Source organism: Marmota marmota, unplaced genomic scaffold (assembly GCF_001458135.2).
Source record: "Marmota marmota marmota unplaced genomic scaffold, marMar, whole genome shotgun sequence".
Taxonomy (NCBI): Eukaryota; Metazoa; Chordata; class Mammalia; order Rodentia; family Sciuridae; genus Marmota; species Marmota marmota.
Genome location: NW_026000016.1, coordinates 45,650,732 through 45,678,666, shown reverse-complemented (window position 1 = coordinate 45,678,666; position 27,935 = coordinate 45,650,732).

Genomic DNA, 27,935 nt, shown 5'->3' with positions numbered 1-27,935 from the left:
GAGCCAAGGTAACCTTCTGCAGGGTCCAGGGTGCTCTGGGGTGGGTTATCTAGAGAAATAGAGGAACCCATGTGCTTGAAATAAAAATAAGTAAATAATCTAAGACCAGCTGGGCACACCTGTAATCCCAACTGTGTATGAGGCCGAGGCAGGAGGATCTCAAGTTAGAGGCCAGCCTGGGGAACTCAGTGAGACCCTGTCTCAAAATAAAATGAAAAGGACTAAGGATGAAGCGGAGTGCTTACCTTGCATGTGCAAGGCCCTGAGCTCAGTCCCCAGGAGCAAAGAAACAAAAGCCCTGCCTGTCGCTGAATGGCTGATAGCTCCTGGGCAGCCAGAGAAGGAAGCTGTTTTCTGACAACGCCTACGTCAGCACGTCACAGGTGGGGTTCTTCAGAAGCAGACGCTGAGTCAGAGTTTGGGGTGCAAGATGTTTCCCAATGACCAGAAGGGGAGGAAGCAGGACTGGTCACGGGGAGAGGCTGACCTGCAATGTAGGCCCAGCAAGGCCTCCACCCACGCAGCATGGAGCCAGGGTGAGGGGCCTGTGGGGGCTGAGGTGGTCAGCCCTTTATACTCACCGTGCTCAGTTCCCAGATGTGGGCTGTCTTGCAAAAGTGTGAGCTCAGGGAAGTCCCTCTGCAGGTGGCTGACCCTTGGGAGCTCACAGTGGGAGCTGTCTGGTGTCTGTGCTCCCCACAGCCAGGTGTCAGATCCTGCCCCCGAGGGGGATTTCACCTCCATGTCACTCGCAGCCCACCTGGTCTGCCTCTCCAACTGTGGGTCAGGTTCACAGCTCTACATTTACTCAGGCCTGCCTCTCTGATAGGAGTCCATTGAAGGGGACAGGGACAAACTGAAGACCTCACAGCTGTCACAAGCTTGAGTGTGTTAGAGGTGCTTATCTTCTCCCTACTCTGACATCCATTCTAGACTCCCTGCCCACTGTGACTCACCGGGTGGTGTGACCCCAGCTCTAGACCTGGTTGGTGTGCTCCTGGCTGGGATTGCTGTCCATATTTGTGTATGTCAAACTTGGACAAAGGAACCCCAAGAGGCACTCTCATTGATCACCAGGGTCCCACACAAATGTCTGTCTGTCTTAGCAGCAGGCCAATTTTCTCCTGATGACCAGAGTCAATTACCCCTGGAAGATGGCGACTCCTCATCCTGCCTGCTGGGCCCTGGACACAGTGAGGCCAAAGCACCCAGCTCAGTCACAGTTTAGGGGACAACAGAGGACTTGCTGGGTGTCCTCTAACAGCAGAGCCCTGAGAACGAGCTCATCTCCAGAAATGGGGCAATGGATGAGGACTTTTTATTTTATTAGTCACCTTGATTTCTTTCACTGTCACCTCCAAACATTATGTTATCAGCATCATTCATGCAAGCCTCTGCAGGTCAGCCTCCCCATCCCTGGCCGCCATTCTGACCTCCCCAGTATTGACCGTGCCTGCCACAGTCTGGTGTCTCTTCCTTAGTGCAGTCACAACAAGTCTCTCTTACTGGGCCTTCAACCTAGAGGACAGCCACCACTGAGCTCCGGTGCTGCTGCCCCTCTTGACTCTGTGGGTCATGGTATAAATGGCGTGTCCTCAGGGCCTCCTGAGGAACCTGAATGCCTGGGGGTCTTCTGACAGCACACAGTGAATGAGGTCAGCCTTTTCCCTTCCCTGCCCATTCTGTAACAGCAACTCTGCCTTTGCAACTTCATCGATGTGGTCAATCACTTTTTCCAGCTTCTGGAAGCACTGGCTACAGCAAGTTCCTACCCATCTCCTGGGGTCCTCACTTCAAATTCTAAATCCTGTACCTCAGATGTCACTCCAGTTAGAATGGCAGTCATTAAGAATATAAGCAACAATAAGTGTTGACGAGGATGTGGGGGAAACGGTCCACTCGTACATTGCTGGTGGGACTGCGAATTAGTGCAACCATCCTGGAAAGCAGAATGGAGATTCCTAAGAAAACCTGGAATGGAACCACCATTTGACCCAGTTATCCTACTCCTAGGTTTATACCCTAGGACTTAAAATCAGCACACTACAGGGATGCAGCCACAGCAATGTTTATAGCAGCTCAATTCACAATAGTTAAACAATGGAGCTAACCTAGGTGCCCTTCAACAGATGAACGGATGAAGAAAATGTGGTACATATACACAATGGAATATTACTCAGCCTTAAAAAAAGAATGAAATTATGGCATTTGCCGGTAAAATAAATGGAACTGGAGAATATTATTCTAAGAAAAATAAGTCAATCTCAAAGAACCAAAGGCCAAATTTTTCTCTGATATGTGGTTGCTAATTCACAATAAGGGGAGGGGCGAGTTTTGGACTAGACGAAATTTTAGACCAGATTGGACAGAAGGGAGTGAAGAGAGAGGAGTGAAGGGAGGGGGCTTGGGGGTGAGAATGAGAGTAGAATGAATCAGACATTATGTGCCTATGTGCATATATGCTTACATGACCTGCGTCACTCTATATCATGTACAACCAGGTGAATGAGAAGTTACGCTCCATTTATATATGATGTGTCAAAATGCAGTCTAGTGTCATGTATAACTAGTTAGAATAAAGAAAATTTGAGAGGAAAAAAAATTCTGTAACTCAAGGGAGCTCAATAAAGTCAAGAAATTCTTCCCCTCCAATTTATGTTTAGCTCCTAAACCAAGCCTCCTCAGAATCTAGTTAAACCCAAGCCCCCGGCTATGCTGGGGCTGTGGACTAGTTCTTGCGGCTCATGTGGAGTGTAGGCCCTTCTTGAGAAAGACAGAGGAATTAGGCCCAGGACTTTCCCAGCTGGGTCACCGTGAGTACAGATGATGTGATGGGTCCCTTTGTGACCGGCTTCCCGGGGAAGGAGACAGAGCTGGACTGTAAGGAACGTATTAAGCACCAGCACTTCCTAAGGAAGGGAGAGGAAGCGAGAGTGGGCAGAGGGGAAGTCCAGGTGCGGCGTGGGCCTGGGAAGCCCAGCCCCAGCAGCCGAGAGCTCTGGAGTGAGTATTGCCGTCAGAGTTGCCCTGCCTTAGGCCAAGATGTCCAGGTGGCCATACCCACATCTGGCTCAGTCCTGGATCCTGGCTGCCCTGGGGAGGGTGTGGCCTGCGGTCTCTGAAGCTAAGGCGGATGCCGACAGTGCTGGTGACTGGAGCTGGGACCTCACTCCCCCATCTGGGCAGCAGGCCCTCCCCTGAAGAAGGCTCTAGGCAGCACATCACCGAATCTACACAAAAAGCAGCTCACCACGCCTCCCCTCACCTGCATTGCTCCTGGTAACAACCTAAGCCCTGTTCCAGGCGAGAGACTAAGTCTCTCTGAGCTGCAGGACTTAACACAGTGTTCACCTAGGGATCAGGTTGACGTCACCCTATGAACTCGAGGATTCAAATAAGGCCAGAGTCAGATAGAGGACCGTCCACTCAGAGGTGCTGAGGGGCAGCGTTCTTCTCAAGTCAACTGCCACGGGTCTGCTTTCATGTATAAATCATGGAGTTAGGTGGGGTGGGGTGGTGCACACCTGTAGTCCCAGCGGCTGGGGGATCACAAGTTCAAGGCCAACCTCAACAACTTAGCAAGTCCCTGTCTCAAAATGAAAAATAAAAAGGGTTGGGGAGGGGCTGGGGTTGTGGCTCAGAGGTAGAGCGCTCACCCAGCAGGTGTGAGGCACTGAGTTCAATCCTCAGCATCACATACAAATAAATAAATAACAGTATTGTGTCCATCTACAATTTAAAAGAGGGGGGCTGGAGATATAGCTCAGAGTTAGAGAGCCCCTGGGTTCAATCCGCAGTGTCACAAAAATTAAAAAAAGAAGGAATCAAGTTCTTAAAGTTATACTACATGAAGCATGGCCTTGGCCTTGATTTCTTTTTTTAAGACAGGGTCTGTCTAGTTGCCTAGGCTGGCTTGAAACTTGAGCTCCTGCCTCAGCCTCCTAAGTAGCTGGGATTACAGGTGTGTACCACTGTGCCCCAAAACAACAACAACAACAACAAAACTTGACTAAAATTTAATACAGATGCCACATAATTTACCTATTTAAAGTACACAATTCACGGGGCTGTGGGAGGCCAAGCTTATGGGTGACTGAGTTACACTCCCCAGCTGGGTACTGAGGTGCTCAGTCATTATCATGATGACTGGTTTAAACTCTCCTTTGATATCATATTTAATTTACTGAATCATGTTCAGTAACATTAAGACTCTCAATATTACAATTTAAGAAAAAATTTTTAAAGTATTTTGTAAAATCTAGTGTCTCTCTGGGATCCTGTATTCCCCCTTTTCCTTATTTAATAAAATTGAGTAAAGGCTTGGCATAAGTCATAGTATTATTAGTTTAAGTTATAGATAATAGTACAAGTATTTAAATGACTAAGAATAGATTTACCTTTTATTGATTATTAAAATTTTTTAATATAGACTAGTCGATCCATCCTAACAATTTAGAAAGAATCCTCAATCTTTTTGAGAGATTATCCTTTAAATAGGTATCTCTTAATTGCCTTTAAAAAATATGATTAAGGTTATTTTTTGTGTAGGGAGCAGTGTATAAATCTTACTGTATTTTTTATGGACAATAGATCTAGTCAGAGAACTTATATAATATCAATGAATTTTTTTAAGTTTGTAACTTTTATTGTTTAAAATTAATATATAACTTTAATTTGGAGAAAATTAGTCTTAATAAAATGGTTTTTTTAGTTTTATAATTATCTAACAAACAAAATATGTAAAAATTAGTATCTCAGTGTCTTAGAATTAATCAATTTTAGTCTCTAAGGACAATTGTTAAAATCGAGATTTAAGTTAGTAGTTCAATATACTTAATGTTTGATCAACAATGTGAATTTATTTACCAAAACTAATCTTTGTCTTAAACAGTAAGAATTATTAGGCAATAAGGATTTTACTTTAAAGAAATAAACTTACATTTTAATAGGTGGTGCACACCTGTAATCCCAGCGGCTCGGAAGGCTGAGGCAGGAGGATCACGAGTTCAAAGCCAGCCTCAGCAACTTAGCGAGGCCCTAGGTTCAGAGCAACCTAAGCAACTTAGGGAAACCCTGTCTCTAATTAAAATATTAAAAGGGCTGGGGATGTGGCTCAGTGGTTAAGCACCCCTTAGTTCAATCTTTGGTACCCCCCCAAAAATTAAAAAATCAATAAGTTACACCATCCGTGGAGCTTGAGTGTATTCATGGAGCTCTGCAGACATCCCAACAATCCACTGCAGAACATTCTGATCACTCCGCAATGAAACCCCACGCAAATCAGCCATGATGCTACTCTGCCCCACCCCAGCCCTAGGCAAGCACTGACGTACTTTATGTCTCTTGCGTATTCTGAATATTCATAAAAATGAACATTTCATATAAAAGGCCAATATACGGCCACTTATGTTTATATTTTGTGATGCTGGGTTGCTCGCACTAGGTAAGCACTCTACCACTGAGGTATAATCCCAGCCATTCGGTGATGGTTCCTTAGCATGAGACCTTCAAGGTTCATTCTGACTGTGACATGTTTCAGAACTTTTTTGTGTGTGTGTGGTGCCAGGAATTGAACCAAGGGACACCTTAATCTTGCCTCATCCTCTGGAGTCACTGGGATTCCAGGCATGCACCACTGTGCCCAGCATTTCATTCATCTTTACGGCTGAATAATATTCCATTGTATGGCTATGTCACATTTTATTTTTTTTCATTCTTCAAGTGAAGGATTTGGGGATTGCTTCTGGGTTTTGCCTATTATTCATAATATTGCTATGAACATTTGTGTACAATTTGCATGTGATCATTTCTTTCTTTTTTAGTCCTGGGAACTAAACCCAGAGCCTTGCACATGCTAGCTGAGTGCTCTCCCACAGAGCTACATCCCTTTTTATTTTTGTGTTTGAGACAGGGTCTCAGTAAGTTGCCCGGGCTGGCCTCAAACCTGTAATCTTCCTGCCTCGGCCTCCTGAGCAGCTGGGATTTACAGGTGGGTGTCACCGTGCCCAGCAAGAAGTGGCATTTACACCGAGAGCAGGAAGACTAGAAGGCAGAGGGATGAGCAGATGCAGGGGCCCCAGGATGGAATAAGTGACGTGTTCACAGAGCTCCAAGGAGACCGGAGCAGAGTGGTCAGGGACAGTCAAGGGAGCAGGACTGGGAAGGTCATGCGTAGCTAGGTTTTGTTGGCCTCTGTGGGCCAGGACAAGGCGTGTAGATTTTATCATAAATGTGATGGAAAGTCATTGAGGTATTAAATGAGAAAATGACGTAACTTATTTATCTTTCTTATTTTCTAATAAACTTATTTTAGTACTTGATAGTACTAAGAGTTCTCATATACCTCACACCTGGTTTCCTGTGATTTATTTATTTATCTATTTATGTATTTGTTTATTTACTGTGGTATTGGGGATTGAACCCAGGGGCGCATTACCACTGAACTGCACTTTTAATTTTTTTTTCTTTTTAATTTTCAGACAGGGTCTCACTAAATTGCTCAGTCTGGCCCTGAACTTGCAATTATTATTCTCCTGCCTCAGCCTCCCAAGTACCTGAGATTATAGCTGTGCGCCACTGTGCCCGGCTTATTCTTTTCTTTGAACACCCCGTAGTTTTATTCATTCATTCATTGTTTGTTCTTTATTTTTTCCTACTTAATGTTTATTGAGTAACCATTATGCTCCAGGCCCTGGGATTTAATGGTGATTAATAAAGACACAAAATCTCTTAGGGTACTTAAACGGTGTTGTATTGTCAATCATGCATCTAATTTATTCATTCAACAAACTTTCATTGAGCACTTACTAAGTGCCAGGCATGGTATTAAGTGCTGTGACTACAATGGTGCCCATAATCCCTTATAACTTACGATGGAGGAGACAGGTACGCCAACCAAGAACGAAGAAACAGTAGGGCAAGGGCTCTCTTAGCTTTACTCACCTCTAAGCTCCCTAAGGACAGAATCTATGTCTGATTCAGATTTGCTTTACATATTAAGAAGCGCTCTGTAGGTGTTCACTGAATTCATGTAAATCCACAGCCCAGGGTCTCCCCTTCAAGCTGCCCTGGCCCTGACCCAAATGACTTTGGGCTCCTCGCTCCCCTCCACTCCTGCAAACCTCCGAAAGATGTGTCTCCCTCCAATACCCCCCCCCCACCCGACCCATNGTATGTGATGCTGAGGATTGAACTCAGTGCCTCACACCTGCTGGGTGAGCGCTCTACCTCTGAGCCACAACCCCAGCCCCTCCCCAACCCTTTTTATTTTTCATTTTGAGACAGGGTCTCACTAAATTGCCCAGGCTGGCCTCAACTTGCAATCCTCCTGCCTCAGCCTCGCCATACCTGGGATTACAGGTGTGCACACCACCCCTGGATTCCCAGGTTTCTCTGTGCGGAGCCTCACCGAGCCACTCTGGGCTTGTTCGTACTTGCCTGGGAAACCAGAGTCTAGCTTCCCTATCATGACCCCGCTAGGCCTGAGAAAAGCGCTTCAGGTAATGGTAGGGACCACGTGTCACCTATGAGCATGATGTTGCTCCCACCTGTGCTCATCACCATCCCCATCCCCCAAGCAAACACCTTGACACCTCGGCTGATTCCTTCACTTCTTGTGCCTCACGGCTAATTCATCAGCAGATCCTATCAGCTCTACCACCAGGTACAGTTCTAATCAGTCGGTTTTCACTATCTATGGCTGCTCCACCCTCGTCCAATGTACCATGATGTAAAACATTCCAAACAAGGGCTTCCCATCACCCTTAATGAGACCCTCCAGCTCTCTGTTCTGACCTTTAAGACCCTGTGTGTTCTGGTCCCTGGGGTCTCCCTGCCCACCACTTGTCTGGTTCCACCATGGATTTTGGCTTTAGCACACAGCTTTCTGCTTGTCAAATCACCCAGTTGGTTCTCATTTCCAGGCCCCGCTGTTCCCTAATCCCATGGCTCACTACTTCCCATCAGGCAGGCCTTAGCTGTCATCGCATCTCTGCAGAGAGCCTTTGCCCAATGCCCCATTTAGAACAGGGCTCCTCCCCCTCCTGCTCTGCGCCAGCGCAGTATCCTGTCACCTGTCTTCAGAGCACATAGTGCCCTAAGATTTTTCTGTCTTTCTTTACTAATTTACTGGTTTTACTGATTACCTGTCCCTCGCCAGCTCCAATGCAAACCACCTGAGGACAGGCAGGTTGAACCCAGGGGCACTTAACCACTGAGCCAGATCCTCAGCTCTTTTTAATATTTTATTTAGAGACAGGGTCTCACTGAGTTGTTTATCGCCTCATAGTTGCTGAGGCTGGCTTTGGACTCACAATCCTCCTGCCTCAGCCTCCCAAACAGCTGGGATTACAGGTATGCACCACTGTGCCCAGCCCCATCCCAGTATTTTATTTAGAGATAGGGTCTTGCTCAGTTTCTTAGGGCCTTTCTAAGTCACTGAGGCTGGCTTTGAACTAGTAATCCTCCTGCCTCAGCTCCCCAGAGCCACTGTGCCACCACTGTGCCCAGCTGTCCGGTTCTCTTGAGTGTCCTCAGCACCACTAACAAGAGATGCTCCATAGAAACATTTTTGAGGAATGAGTGATGTTAACAATCTAGTTATCTACCCTAACACTTACACCAAACTCAAGGCCCATAAAATTTTGTAGTAGTCCTGGTTTGAAAATAATTTGGTGGAAAAAAAAAAAGTTGGAGTGCACACACCACCGTGGATGAACTCTAGAAAAGGTATCCAAGTGAAAGAACTCAATCCTAAAAGGCCATGTGTTGTATGATTCCATTTATATGAAATGTCCAGAATGGGCAGTCTATAGAGACAGAAAATGAATCAATGGATGCCTGGGGCAGGATGGGGAATGGGAGTATGACTACTAATAGGGGCTTTTTATTTATTTATTTATTTATTTGGTATTGGGGATTGAATCTCAGGATGCTTTACCACTGAGCTACATCCCCTTACTTTTTGAGACAGGGTCTCACTAAATTGCTGAGGCTGGGTTTGAAGTTGAGATCCTCCAGCCTTAGCCTCCTGAGTAGCTGGGATAACAGGCACAGCGCCACCACACCCCACGAATACAGACTTTCTTCTCGGAGTGATGCAAATGTTCAGAGGTTGGGTAGTGGTGATCGTTGCACAATTCTGTGAACATACTAAAACCCACGCAATTATATTCTTTAGAAAGGTGAATTTTGTGGTGTGTGAATTAGATCTCAATATACCTGCTATTTTTAAAAAGTTATTATATGATTGAAGTAGTGCCCAAACAGTAAAAAGAGGGATTAAAAATGCAATCTAAATGGCAACTGATGAGCTGCTGCTAATGGATGACTTTCCAGATATTTGGCTGCCAGGATGCATATGTATAGACAGTTACTGTCAAACCTGAGATCAAATCTGCAGATCATGACATTCTCCCTTGGGAACTTGGGATAAACTTTGGAGTGAGTCTCTCCAGAATCATGCTCTGCGAAGGTAATCGGGGGTGGTGAACACCCAGAGCACTAACCCTTTAACCCTTTAACCCTGCCTAAGAGTGCATGTGTGGACACTGCGTGCCTTGCTTAACAGTCCCCTGGGAGAGGCCACCTCTTCTAGGAAGGTTTTGGCTCACCCACACCATGTAGACTACCCCCACCGCCTCTCCAAGTCCTTCACTGATTTTTTTTTTTTGGGGGGGTGGAGTAGTAGTAGTAGTAGTAGTAGTATTTTCATTTTTCTAGTCATTTGTTTTTATTATGTTTTGAAACAGGTTAGAAATTAAAAACAAAACAGCAAAGCCGCCGGGCACGGTGGTGCACTCCTGTAATCTCAGCAGCTCGGAGGACTGAGGCAGGAGGATCACGAATTCAAAGCCAGCCTCAGCAACAGTGAGGTCCTAAGCATCTCAGTGAGATCCTGACTATAAATAAAATACAAAAGGGCTGGGGACGTGGCTCAGTGACCAAGTGCCCCTGAGTTCAATTCCTAGTACCCCCCACCAAAAAAAAAAAAAAAAGAAAGAAAGAGAGAGAGAGAGAGAAAACAGAGCAAAGCAAAACAAAATTGGTCCTTGACGCCAAGCTCTTGAAGCAGCTCTGGGCTGGAAGGGCTTGGCTGGTCATCAGGCTCCACCCCGCTGCATACGACTGGGCTCTGGGGGAGTGACCTAACCTGTGTGGCTCTTCAGCTTCCTCATAAATAAAAAGGGATAATAATAGCTCCTACCTGAAAGGGTTGTTCCAAGAATTAGATGAAAGAACATATGTAAAACACTTCTAGACTAAGAGCTGCTGGCTCTTCCCGCCCTGAAGTTCCCCTCTGACTCTGGGATGACGTGTGCTAGAGACAAGGAGAAACCCAGGGGAGTCAGAGACGTGGGGCAATCATGCCTGCAGACAGGTGGAGCCGCGGGACTGGGGCATCAAAGGACAGTGAGGGAGTTGGAAAGTCCCCTCTAGAGAGGGCAGTATGGACGGAGGAACTGGGTCTCCAGTGTGCCTTTGCTTAGAAATGCAACTAACCTGGGAAGGGGACCAGAATACCAGAATATACTACCCCAAACCATGCCACTGAGGCATAAGGAGTGTCTTGAGCTGAAGGAATTTGAGAAATGGCAGACCCAGGAGGAGGCTCTCCCTAATCTGCCTAGAAGCAGGGCATACATTTCCCTTGGCAAAAGTGACATAAATTTCCCTCACCAGGTGTCTACCAGTGGGAGGAGAGCGACACTTACCACCAGGGTCAGAGATGGCACCAAGATGAGTCTGCATCAACAGGCCGTATTAAATCATTCTTCTCGGTCATGGGGTGTGACTCGGGGGTAGAGCATGGGCCCAGCATGTGCAAGGCCCTGCGTACGATCCCAGCACAGCAAAAACTAAATATGTAAACAAATAACCCTTATCTATTGTTAGTGTCCCCCCCCCAAATATTTACCTTCCCACAACTGACCAGCCCAAGGAGCCCAAAGCTCATTTCTGTGTCCAGTCACTTCTGCACAATTTATTGCCCTTGTTAAAATGGTACATAAACCCCTGAGATTAACTAATCTATTCTTTGGGTGTTCATGTCTTTTCTGTGTAGCCCCCATGCATGTAAATAAAATTAAAAACATCTATTAAATCCGTATGGCTTTTCTCCCGTTTATCTGTCTTTTGTCAGTTTAATCGGCAGTCCCCAACAACAGAACATAACGGAGAAGTTTTGCATGCTGTACTCCTTTATTAGATCCTGCCTTTCTTGAGGACAGAGACCCCACCTCTAGTCACCTCCTTGGCCTAGTGATTTGTCTGCCAGTCAGCATCCTTGGGCTCCTGGAGAGAGTCCTGCAGCTTACTCAGTTACTGCCAAACAACCGGGCTCCGGAGGAGCGGGCGATGGAGTAGGTGTGGGAGAGCCGCTGCTCTAGGGGAACAGCTGAGGGCGGTGGATTCAGCAGGAGTGAGTCTGGAACACAGGAGGCTGGGGGTGGCAACAGCAGGCTGTTTCCAGCTCAGGTGACATGCTCCACTAGACACTGGCACTGTGAGTTTGGGCAAAGTGGCAATAGGCAGTGGGCCACGGACTTGCAAGACCTTGAACAATGCCTTCTGCGGCTGACACAAACGGGCTTGAGGGCAAAAATCAGGGAGCTGGGAACCTAGACGGATAGTAAATGTCATGACCTGGGAAGGAGACTGGCAGCTGGGAGCTGGGGACCCTGTCACTTGGTTTGGTCAGGAAACCCCTGGCCCAGGCTGCCTAAGCACCAAGCCTCACTGTAGAGAAAACAGGAAAAGCCCCCTGACACACACACACACACACACACACACACACACACACAGATCTGTTGAGGAAACCCACCATGACAGGATCTACGGATGCCCATAAAGATGGAATGGAGTTGCCGTGTCCCAGGACATTCAGAGTGCAGTCGGGGCTACCCGGGCATGGCAGAGGCATCCCAGTGTAGCCGAGCCAGCCCTTCTCAGCTGGGGAACATGGCCCCTAAAGTAGGACACCCCTGGTGCTCAGAGCTGAACCTCTCTGAGTTGGCCCCTGACCCTGAGGAGCTGGGCAGGGATGGGATCCCTGCTCAGGGGCTGGGTCAGTACCCCATCCACCCCCCTGGAGGGAAGGTGGGGTGGTGACAGTTCAGCAGGACAGGAACTGAAAGAATGTGCTGTTTGAGACCCTGACACCCTGGCAAGATGGTCAGCAAGGTGTGGAGGTGGAGACGCAGGAGAGGAACTCAGGCGGATGGAAGGAAGAGGGACAGTGCCCTACCTAGAAGGAGGCCACGGACTGTGGTCACCAAGAGCACAGCTGGGATCTGAGCACCCAGCCAAGGGCTGGGCACGTAGTAGGCAGTCAGTACATACTTGGTGACTGAGTGACCAGTCACCATTGTTGACAGAGACAGAGAAGAGACCAGGTGGAAAACAATTTGACAGGAACTCGGTCAGCTAATCCTCTGGTGGAGGAAGAAACTTCTCCCCCTGAGTCACACCTACCCACTCCTCCCGTGGCAGTCCTGCCCAGAGGGAACCTGGGGCTGCAGATGCCCTGAGGGACAGACACCAGCACCCTCCTCCTCTGGGACAGAAGCTCTTCTCTGGCTCAGGCTGGCCAGCCCCGGCCCGCTGCTCCTCCCACCACACCTGCCCACACCTGCCTTCTCCCCTGCTCCTGCCAGAGACCCTGTCTCTAGGTTCATCCTGCTTCCTCACTGACTCAGCTGTGGAACGAACGAAGGCCAGAGCCCCCCGGGGCACCAGGCAGGAGAGAGTCCAACCCCAGTGCAGCCACTTCACCCCACAGGTCACTATTAGGTCTCTCTCAAGGGGGGCATTGGCTCAAGAGCAGATCTGATTGCCGATGCAGTTCTCTGTCTCTAGGCAATGCCCACTGAGAGGAAGAGTCTTGGTCCTCCCCCCTCTGGGGACTTGCCAGGAAGGCCCCCTGGGTGCATCCCATCCTATTGGAGTCAGCCAACAATCCTTGGCCCACGGTGCAGGAGCCTGGCACCGGTGCTGCCATGGGAAGGACCAGAGTTTGTTCCCCAAGGGCTTGAATCACCTGCCAGGACTGCCACCAGCTCCCCACCCCCAAGCGCTCAGCCCAACCTGTCCTACAGGTGTGTCTGGCTCGAGGCCAGTGGGGCCCAGTGCCCAACTCATTTACGGGAAGGGAGGATGTAAACAAAGGACAAGGGGCGGGCAGAGGACAAAGGCAACCCCTGAGTCTTTTGTGAGCACCCAACTCAGCTCAGAGGTGCTTCATATCACACCACAGGGGGCTGGCACCCTGGGCCCTGCCCACCAAGGGGCAGCACACCTTGCCAGGAGCTGTCCTCACTTGTCCCCCAAGACTCCCCTACCTGTTGACAGGGTGGGGGTGGGGCTGCCCTGGCCCACCTGTCCTCCCTCACGCCAGGATTCCTGCCTCAGGCAACACCCAACCCACCTGTGGCCAGGGCTCAACCCAAGAGCTGCAGGCACTGAGGGATTGGCCAGAGTCGGCCGCCTGGCTGCTCAGAGAAAAGGAGGCCCTTTAGGTTTCGTTTTCACACTTTGAGGTGTTGAGAGGTAGAGGCTGAAGGCCAAGGACACCTGCAGAGGCCTCTACTGTGGTGGAGGATCCTGCACAGAACGAGAGAACAAAACCAGCTGCCTCAGGCTGACCGCCCAGGAGACCCCCCCCCCAGCACCTGGTGCCTAGGAAAGTCAAACCTTCTGTGCACTCAGAGCAGGACTTCTTGGCCCCCACCAGGTCCCCGGCACCCTCTAGGAGCTGAGATACGTCACAGAACAAGTGAAGACCATGCCTGTCACCTTAGCCTCCAGTCTAGGGCACAGACAGTAACCAAGATAAATACATGTCCAGTACCTGGGGGCACGGGAAGTGCAGGGGGTGGGAGATGCAGCGAGGGCCTGCGGGGCTTCACAGGATGGCCTTCCCCAGAGAGGTCACCTGAAGACAGCGAGGGGAAGGTCCTGGGGAAGCCGAGGGAAGGAATGTTCCAGGCAGAGTAGAGACCATACAAGGGCCCTAGGTGTGATCATGTGGACTGGGGGAGGCAGCCAGGAGGCCAAGCTCAGGGCGAGAGTGGACAGGAGCCAGGGCCCGGCAGAGCTGCCCCGTCCTCTAGAGAGATGCAAGTTTGGAGGTTGGGGCGGAGGAGAATCATGTTTTACTTGGATCCCACTGGGTACTGGGGTGAATGATATGCTTATTGAATATTAGCTATTAGCTTCAAATTGTGGTAAAATATATATAACCTAAGATGTTTAAGTGTACCATGTTTGAGAGTACCATTTGGTGGTATAAAGGACAGTCACGTTGTGTGACCATCACCATCCAGGTGAAATCATCCCAGGCTGAAACTCTGTGTCCATGGATCTCCCATTCCTCCCCCTCCCCCAGCCCCTGGCGACCACCATTCTACAGCTTATTTCTATAGATTGGTCTCTGCTGGGTACCTTGGGCAAGTGGAATCCTACAGTACGTGTCCTTTGGTGTCAACTTACTGACGCAGGCATTCTATTTTATTTATTTATTTATTTAGTACTGGGGATTGAACCCAGGAGAACTTGAACACTGAGCCACATCCCCAGTCCTTTTTTAAAATTTTTTATTTAGAGACAGGGCCTTGCTGGGTTGCTTAGGCCCTCCCTAAGTTGCTGAGGCTGGGTTTGAATTTGCAATCCTCGTGCCTCAGCCTCCCTAGCCGCTAACACATTTTTTAAGAAGACTTGCTTTGACTACTTCAGAGTTGTGGTGTGAGTGGTGTGAGGGTGATGACCGTGAAGGTATGTTGTAAATGCCTGACCTCAATTCAAACATTAGGAAGATCAATGTCATTATTCCCACCCAGGTGGGTCTGCCCAGTTGGAGGTGAAAGGTCATGGGGCACTGAGGGGAATTCTGGCTTCCTTCTAGATATTAGAAGGACAGTGGCAGGTCACCAAACACTGGGCAAATGGTAGCTGCTGTCCCTGGGTCAAGTTGGGGTCTGTAGAAAGGGTTCTCAGGCTGCTGTCTGCTAACCGCTCTCCCAGGGCCTTACTTGGTGGGGTGAGGCGGACCTTACGATGGTCAGGGAAGCCCACTCCTTCTACAGACATCTGGTGCCAAGGCTCCCTCACCCATTGAAGCTGTGTGGCTCAGCTCACCGTGTATTCCTGAGCCACTGCCATAGTGACAGAGCTTCCCTCTGCTCACGTCTCTGAAGGAACTGGCCACCCTAGTGCCACACCAGGGCAACAGCTCTGTGTGCAACTATACCGGTCCCATTGCAAATGTTCTGATAGAGGTGTTCCTTGGGAGTTTGGGAGCACAGGGGAGCAATGGACTCCACCTGGGCCAGTGAAGGAGGATGTCAGAGAAGACTTCCGGGAGGAGGGGACCAAGTTACTTTACCTTCTATTGGGGGACTCTCAGGACCCCACCTTATATTTAACGAAATGCTCAGAGAGGTGCAGCCACTTGCTCAAGGTTATACAGCTCCCATAAGGCAATGGCAGCATGGGATCCGAGGTCTACTGGCCTCCATAATCTGCACTTTGTCACAAGGTAGACTGCCTTTGGAAAAGCAGGGCAGCCCAGGGGTGGAAAAGAGTACTATTGGTGGTTTGATGTCATTTACAAGGTGAACTTTGGTGGCCCAGGGACAAACATTTCTAAAAAGTTCACAGACATGAAAGTGTTTCAGGAAAATGACAAGCAGCACATCAAACTCTTGATGAGTAAGAGATGAAAAATCTTCGAATTATAGTTTAGTAAAAAAGGGGAGTCTTTTGTGTAACTTATTTTTCTCCTTTTTTACTTTTGAGACAAGTTGTCGCTGTTACCCAGGCTGGCCCAACCTCCTGGCTCAGGTGATCTTTCTGCTTCAACACCCTGAATAGCTGGGACAGCAGGTGCCCATACCACCATGCCCAGTTGGGATTCCGTTTTTAAGGTCTCAATGCACTTTTAAAAATTTTTTGGCAATACTGGGGATGAACCTGGGGTCTTGCACCTGCCAGGCAAGCACTCTACCACTGAGCCACATCTTTGGTCCTTTTAATATTTTTATTTTCAGGGTCTTGCTAAGTTGCTGAGGCTGGCCTTGAACTTGCAACCCTCCTGCCTCAACTTCCTGAGTAGCTGGGATCATAGGCTTGTGTCGCTGTGCTCCTCTGGTTGGTCTTTCTTTCTTTCTTTCTTTCTTTCTTTCTTTCTTTCTTTCTTTTTCATTGTAATAAGATTTCAATTTTTGCTGGGTGCAGTGGCACATGCCTGCAATCCCAGTGGCTCAAGAGACTGAGGCAGGAGGATTGAGAGTTCAAAGCCAGCCTCAGCAACTTAGTGAGACCCAATCTCTGAATAAAATATAGAAAAGGGTTGGGGATGTAGCTCAGTGATTAAGTACCCCTGGGTTCAATCCCTGGTATAGATAGATAGATAGATAGATAGATAGATAGATAGATACATAGATAGATAGATAGATTGCAATTTTTATAATTATAAGTGCAACTTTACCATTTAACCGTTTGTAAGTGTACAGCTCTGTGCATTAAGTTCAGTGACCTTATTGTACGACGAACACCAACAGAGCTCTCATTATCCCAAGCTGAAACTCACCCATTAAACAATAGCCTCATTCTCCCCTCCCCGCCCCATAACCAATACTCTGCTTTCTGTCTCTATAAACTCACCTAGTCTAGGTGCCACATATAAGTGGATCATATAATATTTGTCCTTTGGTGACTCACTCATGTCAGTTGTAATGCCAAGGGGAGCCTACTTAAATAGAAGAAATTAAAATAAATGATAGGCCAGGCGCAGTGGTGCACACCTGTAATCCTGGCGGCTTGGGAGGCTGAGGCAGGAGGATCGCAAGTTCAAAGCCAACCTCAGCAAAGATGAGGTGCTAAGCAACTCAGCGAGACCCTGTCTCTAAATAAAATACAAAATAGGGCTGAGGATGTGGCTCAATGGTGAAGTGCCCCTGTGTTCAATCCCTAGTACCCCCCCAAAAAAAATAATAATAAAAATTAAAAAGTAAATGACAGTTTAGGAGGTCTGCGGATGTGGCAATGGTCTAGGGGTGACCAAAGATGGGAAATCTCAGAGCAGAGCACTTCCCACACACCTGCCACTCCATCTGCCTTGCTGAGCAACTCGGGACACTTGTTGGGAGAACTGGGGATGAGAAGGAGGTAAGAAGGGGACAGGAGTCAACTGTAGTAAGCTCCTCACCCAAAAAAATCAACCAGGTGTGACTCGGCTACTCTGGGAGACTCTCTGGGCCCAGGGCTGGCTGTCCACTCTATAATGTGCAATGGGCTGCAAGCTGGCCCTCTGGGCTATTCCTCCAGAAAGGATCCTGGCTCCATACCAAGGCTCCTGGTGCCATTTTCTCGCACCTGTTTGACTGGGCAGTGTCCAGGCATCCAAGGGACTTCGCACTGCTGCTGGCCCAGATATGTCCCAGAAACCAAGCGGTAACCAATGACTAGACACCCCATATCTCCAGGTTCTGAGTCAACAGGTGACATAATAATATTCAGGGCAGGACGTGAGCAGAAAGACGGAGGCTGGGAAATCCCCAGAGATGAGGGATTCTGGGATTGAAACAAAGAAAGGAATTTCCAGAATGGAGGGGGGAGACAGTCCTCTTCTGAGGATTGGAGTCCTAGCAGAGAATAAAGACTCCAGGTCACAGCAGGCAGACTCCTGACACCCTGCTCTTCAGGCCCAAAGAACCAGAAAGGTCAGGGTATAGTTTCTTTCCAACCAGCACATTTGATGCCCAGCCTCTGCCCCGCCACCCCCACCACTCAGGATTGAACCCTCTTTATTTTTTAGACTGGCCTCTAACTTGCGATCCTCTGGCCTCAACCTCCCGAGTAACCGGGATCACAGGGGTGTGCCATGGTACCAAGATCACGGTATTCTTTCAAAGTTTATATTTACACTTACACATACGTACATGAGCATAAATGCTTTGTTAGCTTTATATATTTATTTTTTTTAAATACCAAATCTTTTGACATTTCTTGAGGAAAAAAAAATAGTTTTCTAATAGCTTTGCATCTCCATTGGTAGAGGATTATTTACCAACTCCTGAGGTCAGGACATTGATTTCTGAAAACAGAAAATATGTCCTATGATCACATAGAAATGTCCTAAAAAAAATTCTTTTTGAAATACAACAATCGCAAGACATTCTTTTGAGAAAGGGCACAATTCAAACGTGAATGAGGTCTTTATGGATATATATATGTTTCTATGCAACATTCCCCTTTGGGAAGTTGCACCTCTTATGGAGAGGAATGCAGGATTTTTTTTTTTTTTTTTTTTTGGTACTGGGGATTAAAGCCAGGAGTGCTTAACCATTGGGACACATTTCCAGCCCTTTTTAATATTTTATTTAGAGACAAGGTCTCATTGAGTTTCTTTAGGACCTCACTAAGTCACCAAGGCTGGCTTTGAGCTTTTGACCCTCCTGCCTCAGCCTCAGAGCTGCTGGAATTACAGTTGTGTGCTATTCTACCTGGCTAAGGAGTTCATTATTCTCCTGTACTGGGGACTGAACTCAGGGGCACTTTACCACTAAACTAGACCCCAGCCTTTTAAAAAACAATTTTAATTTTCAGGCAGCATCTCACTAACTTCCTGAGAGTCTAAGTTGCCTAGGCTGGTCTCAAACCCTCCTGCTTCAGCCTCCTGAGTCACTAGGATTGTAGGCATGTGCCACTGTGCCAGGCTAAAGAGTAATTCTTTTTTTGGGGGGTGGGCAGGGGTGTACCAGGGATTGAACTCAGGGGCATTTGACCACTGAGCCACATCCCCAGCCCTACTTTGTATTTTATTTAAGGAGGAGGGTCTCACTGAGTTGCTTAGTGCCTCACTTTTTGCTGAGGCTGGCTTTGAACACACGAGCCTTCTGCCTCAACCTCCTAGCTGCTGGGATTACAGGCTTGCACCACCATGCCGGGGGAGAGTAATTCATTTTTTCCTCAATCAAGAATATGCGCTGCAGGGTGCCGTGGTACACACCTGTAATCCCAGTGACTAGGGAGGCTGAAGCAGGAGGATCCCGAGTTCAAGGCCAGCCCAGGAAAGTTAGCAAGATACTGTTTCAAAATAAAAAGGACTGGGCATGTAGCTCAGTGATAGAGCCCCCCTGGGTTCAATCTCTAGCACTAAATAAACAAAACAAACAAACAATTCAAAACCAAAAGGCATAATCAATTCTTTAGTCCACTTCTGGCTTTGGAAATATTTTTAGCTTTTGGTGTTTTTATATGTGTATGGTGCTGGGGTTTGAACCCAGGCCTTGTGCATGCAAGGCAAGCACTCTACCACTTGAACTATATCCCCAACCCTACTTTTGGTGTCTTGAGACTAATGAACATCTTAATTGGTAATAGGTGGTTTTTACTTATTTATTTACTTACTTACTTACTTTGTGGTGTAGGGATTGCATCCAGGGCTTCGTGCCTACCAGGCAAGCACTCTACTACCTAGCTACATTCCCAGTCCTAAAAGATGGTTTTTAAATATATAACTTAGTTGAGATGCAAATATATACTTTTCAACAATGCTAGATGAATAAAAATCCACCCAAGATTGCACAAAATGTAAAATGTTGTTTTCCATCAAGAAGCCTTCTGGGCCAGGTGCAGTGGCGCACGCCTGTGATCCTAGTGACTCAGGAGGCTGAGACCGGAGCATCGGGAGTTCAAAGCCAGCCTAAGCAATTTAGCCAGGTCCTAAGCAACTCATGGAGACCCTGTCTCTAAGTAAAATACAAAATAGGGCCGGGAATGTGGCTCAGTAGTTGAGTGTCCCTGGTTCAATCCCTGATACCAAAAAAAAAAAAAAAAAAAAGCCAAGCCTTCAACGTCATCTGTATGTTTATGCTATGGACAAATTTTTTATGATACTTGTGAGCAGTAATGCAGATAATGAGGCAGTGACCAGGGACAGGGCCATCACACGCCCCAGCTCTGACCAGGGTCCACTCTACTCCCTGCCCTGAGGGTGTGCGCCCCAGGCTGGCCCTTGAGGCCCTGCAAGGAAGCTGGTTAACCATTCCCTCTGGTCCCGGGTGAGGCAAGCCAGCCTCCCCAGGGAGAGGCAAGAACTTCCAGGTAAACCAGCCCAGCCTGCGGAGCAGGGCTGACGTCACCGGACCCCCAGAAGCTGGCCAGGCTGAGTGGGTGGGGAGCCAGGGTCCCGGCCTTCTCTGGAGCTAAGGGCACATTCCTGACTAAGTGTTTGCCCCTGGCTGTCCCTGTGGAAACCACCAGCCAGAGCCAGAGCCCTGGGGCAGCAGGGAGACCCACAGGCTGAAGAAGAGCGATGTGAAGGAGCCTAGCAGCCTAGTTTGGGGTACATGGAGATGGGGACAGGCTGGGTGGCTGGAAAGTAACTCTGCAGCTGTCATGGAGAAATCATCTGTTAGGACTCGGCAGACCCTTAGACCTGGCCATGACACACCACACCAGTGCCCAGCTGGCCTTCCTTTACCCTGCCCTCCATATAAGGACAAATGTAAGTTCCTTAGACCCTTCTCTCTGTCCCCCCTCCCAGCATATGCTTTGGGGGATCAAACCCAGGGTCTTGCACATGCTTGGAAGCACTAACCACTTAGCAACACAACCAACCCCCACAATCACCTCCAATCCATCTGCCTTTAGGTGCCCACTATAAGCCAGAGCCTCTGGTAGATTATCTTATATGTTTCTCTCTCTCTCTCTCTCTCTCTCTCCCCCCACTCCCCCTTTCAGGGGTATGTGTGTATGTTACTGGGAATTGAACCTCCAGGGATGCTCTAACACTGAACTATACCCTTAGTCCTGTTTTATTTGTTATTATGATGCAGAATCTCACTAAGTTGACCGGTCTGGCCTCAAACTTTCGATCCTGCTGTGGAGATTGATTCAGTCCAAGCTTGAAACCAAGAAAAATCCATCAGTAGCAAAAGGTCAACCTTTTACCCACTGATAGGAGCTAAAGGTCCTCAGCCTCGCCTGAGGTCACCAATTAAGGGTTCAAAGATGATAAGCAGTGGCCATTCATTTATTTACAAAGTATGAGGTGGGTCCATTTGTTTGCTCAGTAAATGATATGTTGAATGTGCCCTCCGGGAGAGACATTGTGAACGAAATGGGCAACATGTCATGCCTTCTTGGGGCTTGTATTTTACTGGGGGGAGAAAACAATTTTTAAAAATTAAGACACATAGCCAGGTGCAGTGGTGCACTTTGTAACCCCAGTACTCAGGAGGCTGAGCAGGAGGATCGCAAGTTCAAAGCCAGCCTCAGCAACCTTGTGAGACCCTGTCTCTAAATAAAAAATGTAAAGGGCTAGAGATGTAGCTCCGTAGTAAAGCACCCCTGGGTTCAATCCCCAGTACAAAAGGCGGGGAGGAGGTACAAAAAAATTAAGATAAATACATCTTAATTTTAATTAACGGTGTGTTTGATCATGATTATATGTAAGAACATACAAAAAAAAGAATGGAAGCCAGACACAGTAACACACACCTGTAAACCCAGCTGCTCAGGAAGCTGAGGCAGGAGAATCACAAGTTCAGCCGTTTAGTGAGATCTTGTCTCAAAAAAGTAAAGGGGTCAGGATGTGGCTCAGAGGTGGAGGACTTGGCTAGCATGTGCAAAGCTCTGGGTCTGTCAACAGATAGGGGTCCCACTAAATCCCCCAGGAGAGAGAAGGGGACCTCAACGAAGCCCTGTCAGGCTCCTGACTCACACTGCAGAAAGGAATTCAGGACGCCTCCAAACAGGCACAAAGATTTATTTAAGAAAACAAAAGATATATTCAGAAAAGCAAGCTATAGAGCAGGGTACACACTCCAAGGGAGGAGGGTGGGCACTTGAGTGGGCCTCGCTTTGGGGTCTTGGGCTGTTCTTTTAATGGCCACTAAATAGTGACCATGGGAAGTACATGGGTGACATCGGCCTGGTGAGCTCAGCTGTCTTAATGGTGGAGCACAGAGTGGGTCACGGTTGTCTGGTTCTTTGGATCTCCAGGTTGACGTCACCCAGTCAATAGACAATGTTTGGAATATCCTCATATCCTAAGTCTCTAACAATATTTTCCCTTGGCTTTGTTGTGTAAACTAGCAACATATGTAGGCATTCATCATCTAAACTCACATTACTCCAAGAATCAAGGGCTTTTAAGAATTTAGGCCTGAAGGAAAACAGGGCTGGGGAGGGAAGGTTGGGGTGCTCATAAACCTCTTTTTTTCCTTTCTCTGTTGGTCTCTTCTCTACCTATCCTATGTCCTCTCTCCTACCTCTGTTTTGAACCCCAGTTCCAGAGGGCAGGTGGGGAGGACCAGGTGATAACTGGGCTGCAGTTAGGTAGATCCATGGTCTGCAAAGAGGAGGTGCTATTTAACAAAAGAGGTGAGAAATTAAAGCTTTTGTATCTGGGGAGGGTTCAAGGCGAAAGAAGTGCCGTGTTATTTTTTTTTTTCCCATCCAGTGCTAGGGCTGGAAGCCAGGGCCTGGTAGATGCTAGACAAGCACTCTACCACCGAGCTACACCCCCAGCCCAGTGCTGAATGTATTTTGAGTGTAAAGATAACTGACCCTGCTGCCAGATGAGATATTCAATGTGAGAAACAGAAGAGCCAGGGATGACTCTGAGTTGCTTATCTTGAGCATTAGAAGCAAGAGATTTTAATTGGTGATGGGAGAACTGTCAGGAGGGAAGTGCAGAGTTGGCTTTGAGTGTATCAAGTGGGTGGTGCAAGGAGAGATGTTACAGAGGCAGTCAGACCCTCGAGTCTCTAGGACAGGGCATCCCTCAGTTCTCAGGTGGCATTTAATGCCATGGAGCAAAGGAAGGTCACGGTAAAGGTGAGGGGAGATAGAACAGAGAGGGTGCTATGTGTTTGGAGCACTCGAACACAGAGAGCAGGGAGCTGGGAGGCACTGGCCAAGGAGTTTGAGAAACAGTGGTCCCCAGTAGTCGAGGGAAGAAGTATCCCAAGGAAAAGGACGTGGTCAGGGTTCCATGTCTATTGCTAGATCAAAGGCTGTTGAGAACCGGCAGGTGGATTTAACGTGATGGTCATCGCTAACACATATGCAGAGTGGTGGCAGGCACCGCTGGGTGTGTGCGTTGAGGAACTCACTCACACGGTCAGGACTTTACCGTAAAAGGGGATAGGGGAATGGGCAGTAGCTAAAAGGGAATGAGGACCAAAAGAGGGTTATATTTTTTCTTTTCTTTTTTTTCCAAATGAGAAAAGTTGCCCTGGATGGTGGTGCACACCTGTAACCCCAGCAACTCAGGAGGCTGAGGCAGGAGGACCTCAAGGCTAGTCTGGGCAACTTAGCAACTTGGCAAGACCCTGTTTCAAAATAAAAACTAAGGCTGCGAATGTGGCCCAGTGGTAGAGTACTTGCCTAGCATGTGTAGAGCCCAGGGTTCAATCCCCCAATAGAAAGAGAAGGAGAAGAATATGAAATAATCCTCTAGCAAAATAGGAGATTGAGCTGGGTACAACAGCACACACCTGTAATCCCAGTTATTCAGGAGGCTGAGGCAGGAGGATCACAAGTTCAGAGCCAGCCTAGGCAATTTAGCAAGACCCTTCCTCAATACAAAACAGAACAAGACAGAGAGAGGGGGCGGGGAGGGAGAGAGGAGAGGGAGGAAGAAAAGGAGGAGGAAGGAAGGAGCAAAAGGAAGGTCTGGAACGTAGCTCATGTAGAGTGCTTGCCTAGTATGCCTGGGTTCAATTCCCAGGATCAAAAAATGAATTTAAAAAAAAATGGTAGTGTGAGCCAACAGAAAAAGGTCAAATGATTGTCAACTAACACTACAGCCCAATGGAGACTCATGGTTGTCATCTAAACCAGGGTTTATCAATCTTAGCTTGGTTGACATTTTAGGCCAGACTTCACTGTGGGGGTTACTATGTAGTGCAATGCTTGCCACCCTGTCTCCACCCACTGACAGCCAGTAACAGCAGCCTCTCCCAGTGGTGATGGTCACAATGTCTCCAGACACTGCCAAGTGCTGCAGGTGCAAAGTTGTTCCCCACTAAGAAACAGATTAAGGGGGCCGAGGTTGTGGCTCAGCGGTAGAGGGCTTGCCTAGCACATGTGAGGTGTTGGGTTCCATCCTTCGCAACACATAAAAATAAAAACAAATAAAAATAAAGGTATTGTGTCCATCTACAACTAAAAAAATATTTAAAAGAAAGAAAGAAACAGATTTAGGGGCTGGGGCTATAGCTCAGTGGCAGAGTGCTTGCCTGGCACATGTGAGGCACTGGGTTTGATCCTCAGCACCACATTAAAATAAATAAATAAGGTTATTGTGTCCATCTACAACTAAAAATATTTAAAAAACAAAACAAAACAGATTTAGACTGAGAACCATCAGGACTGTGAATCTTTCCAGGCACCAGCTTGGAATGTCTGAAGATTGGATTTTAATAAGATTGTGATTTTACCAAGAGAGTGGGTCAAAGGGAAAAAAGCGAGAGGATCCAGGGTTTCTGAATGGAAGTGTCAATAAAGCAGTCCATAGAATTTCAGCTGATGAGGAGGGAGAGAGAAACGTTCATCTTTTCTCTGACCCTTAGATGCCAGTGCTCAGGACATAGCGAAGGATTTAATGATCTACAAACCACTCAGCCCCATTTTTGCCCACCCCTTCTTGGACAATCACACTCCTGTCCAACCCAATGTCTTCCCCTTCTCTGAGTCAATGGTCCCGTGTCACGTACGCTCACCTTTGCCTCTGACGGCCTTTCGGGCAGGATGACCTGCATCTCTGCCCTGGTGAGTTCCTGCTCATCTTCCCAGAACCCTCCCACCCCTGGTTCCTGCCTCTGTGTCCTGCTCTGTGGTTTCAATGTCACTTTCCATGTACTTTCATCATACTACCAATCCCAGTGTGTGGTAAGCATCTGCTTAGCTCATGAGGGAGACTCCTGTCTTGGCTTCCTTTACATCATCAAAGCCTGGCACAGAGCACATTCCTCAATGAATCACCATTTTTAAAGGATGCATAGTATTCTATATTATAAATACATGAGCCTACTTTAATTTATTCCAGAAATCAGCCATATTGTTTATTTCACTTATTTATTTGTTTGTTTGCTTATTTATTTATTTTGGTAGTGGGGTGTGAGCCCAGGGGTGCTTAACCATGAGCCACATACCCAGCCCTTCTTATTTTTTATTTATTTAGATAGAGACAGGGTCTCACTAAGTTGCTTAGGGCCTCACTAAGTTGCTGAGGCTGACTTAGAACTCACAATCCTCCTGCCTCAGCCTCCTGAGCCGCTGGGATTTCACGCATGTACCACAGCACCTGGTGTATTTCACTTTTCTTAAATTACTAATATTTATTTTTCAAAATGGAGAAAGAAAGAATTTGTAATCTTTTTTTTAAAGAGAGAGAGAGAGAGAGTTTTTTAATATTTAATTTTTAGTTTTCGGTGGACACAATATCTTTGTTTGTATGTGGTACTGAGGATCGAACCCGGGCCGCACGCATGCCAGGCAAGCGCTCTACCGCTTGAGCCACATCCCCAGCCCCCGAGAATTTGTAATTTTTATTTTAAGAGAAGCAAAGGCTTATTACAAAAGAAAATTCAGATAATACAGAAAGGTATAAAATCAAAAGTCAGGACTAGGGATGTAACTCAGAGGTAGAGCGCTTACCTAGCATGTGCAAGCCCTGGGTTTGATTCCTAGAAACACACACACACACACACACACACACACACACACAAAGGAAAAATTATATATGATCTCACTATCTGAAGTTGGCCACAGTAATCAAGCTGATATAAAGCTGATACATGTCCTTTCAGTCTTTTTTTTTTTTTTTGAGGAGGAGGAGATTGAACCCAAGGCCTCACACATGCTAAGCACCACTCCACCACTGAGCTACATTCCTGTCCCCAGCCTTCTTTTTTTAACAAAGGGTCCCACTAAGTGCCCAGACTGGCCTCAAGCTTGCCATCCTCCTGCCTCAGCCTTCTGAGTTGTTGGGATTAAGTGTGTGTGACACCATGCCTGGCTTCCAGGTTTCTTTTTTCTGTAACTATATATAACCACGATTGTCACTGCATTTCTTTTTTCCTTTGAGGTACATAGGATCAAACTCAGGCCCTGTGCACACCCGGCAAATATTCTACCACTGAGCTACATCCCAGCCCTATCTCTACATTTTAAATCAAAATTGAAATACATTGTCCACCCTGTTATATAGCCAGCCTTTTCCCTTAACATATATACCATGATATCGTGAACATTCCATGCCACAAATATTCCCATATCATCATGTTTAATGAGTGTATGATATTACTTTTTTTTTTTGTACCAGGGATTAAACCCAGGGGAGCTTAACCACTCAGCCATATACCCAGCCCTTTTTATGTTTTATTTTGAGACAGGGTCTTGCTGAGTTACCAAGGCTGGCTTTGAACTTGTAATACTCCTTCCTCAACCTCCTGAGTGTCTGGAATTACAGGCATGCGCCACCGTGCCCGGCTGCATCATGTTTCATGGAATGAGTATAACAATATATTTATTTTTATTATGTTTTGTTAGTGCATCATAATTATACATAACAGAGGAGTTTATTGTGACATAATCATACATGAATATAATTTGCTCATTTCATTTCCTAGTACTACCCTTTCTCTTCCCTCCTCCCTTCTTCCCCTGATCCCTTTCGTCTATTCTATTGATCTTGCATCTATTATGATCTTGCATAATTATACATGAAAGTAAGATTGATTGTGATACATTCATACATGCACATAGCCTAATTTGGTCAACTTCAATCCACAATTCCTCCTCTTTTCCTTCCCTCCTCACTCCCTAACAATATAGTCAAGCAATCCCCTTTCTTTGGACATTTTGATTATTACCAATAGGCCTGAATCTACTGATAGATACATCTCTGATCCCAACTAAGTTGTCTGATTATTTGCTAAAATTATATTCCTTGAAGTTGAATACTTCACTTAGGATGGGGACTTGCACGTTTTTAAAGCTTTGGCCAAATTGTTCTTCAGGAGGATTATACAATGTTATCTTCTGCCAGTCATGAAAGACAGTCTCCCGACACCCTTGCCAGAGTTGGGTATTACTATGTTTCATCTCTGTCAACTGGGGAGGAGAAAGGTACAGTTTCTATTCCCTTTGAGAGAATGCTGAGCAGCTCTGAGGCCATCGTCTCTACAGGTAATCACAGTTAGGTGCTTAGTAGGCATTTTATGAATGAAGAATGAATGAACAAAGACAAATATATGGAGAAAACTCATTGTACGGATAAGCTCTGGACCTGAGTCAGACACACTGGGTTCAAATCCCAGTTCTGCTGCCTAGAGTTTGTGCAATCATAGACAAGCTTGTAACTATATTAGAACTTGATTTACCAAACTGTGAATTAGATATCACGATTCCTACCCAATATGATTATTGTGAGGTTAACGAGACACACTGTGTCTTTAAAAATGCTAAAAGCTGGAGGATCTGTTGGTGTATCTTAGTGACAGAGCACTTGCTTAGCAAGTGCAAGGCCCTGGGTTAGGTCCCAGCACCACAAAAAAAAAAAAAAAAAAAAAAAGGAAATTTTTTAAATTAAAAGAAATATATGGTTAAAAATTCTAATAACATCATAGATTATATTATATAAAAGTTTCCTCACTCACTCTGACTCCCATCCCAGAGGTCGTCAATTTCTTTTGTGTCCTTCCAAAATTGTCTCTCCTCTCCTGTACTGGGGATTGAACTCACCGCCCCAGCCTTTAAAAAAAAAAAAAATTATTTTTCAGACAGCGTCTCATTAACCTCTTGAGAATCTCTTTAAGTTGCCTAGGCTGGTCTCAAACCCTCCTGCCTCAGCCTCCTGAGTCACTGGAATTATAGGCATGTGCCACTGTGCCAGGTTAGAGAGTAATTCTTTTTTTTTTTTT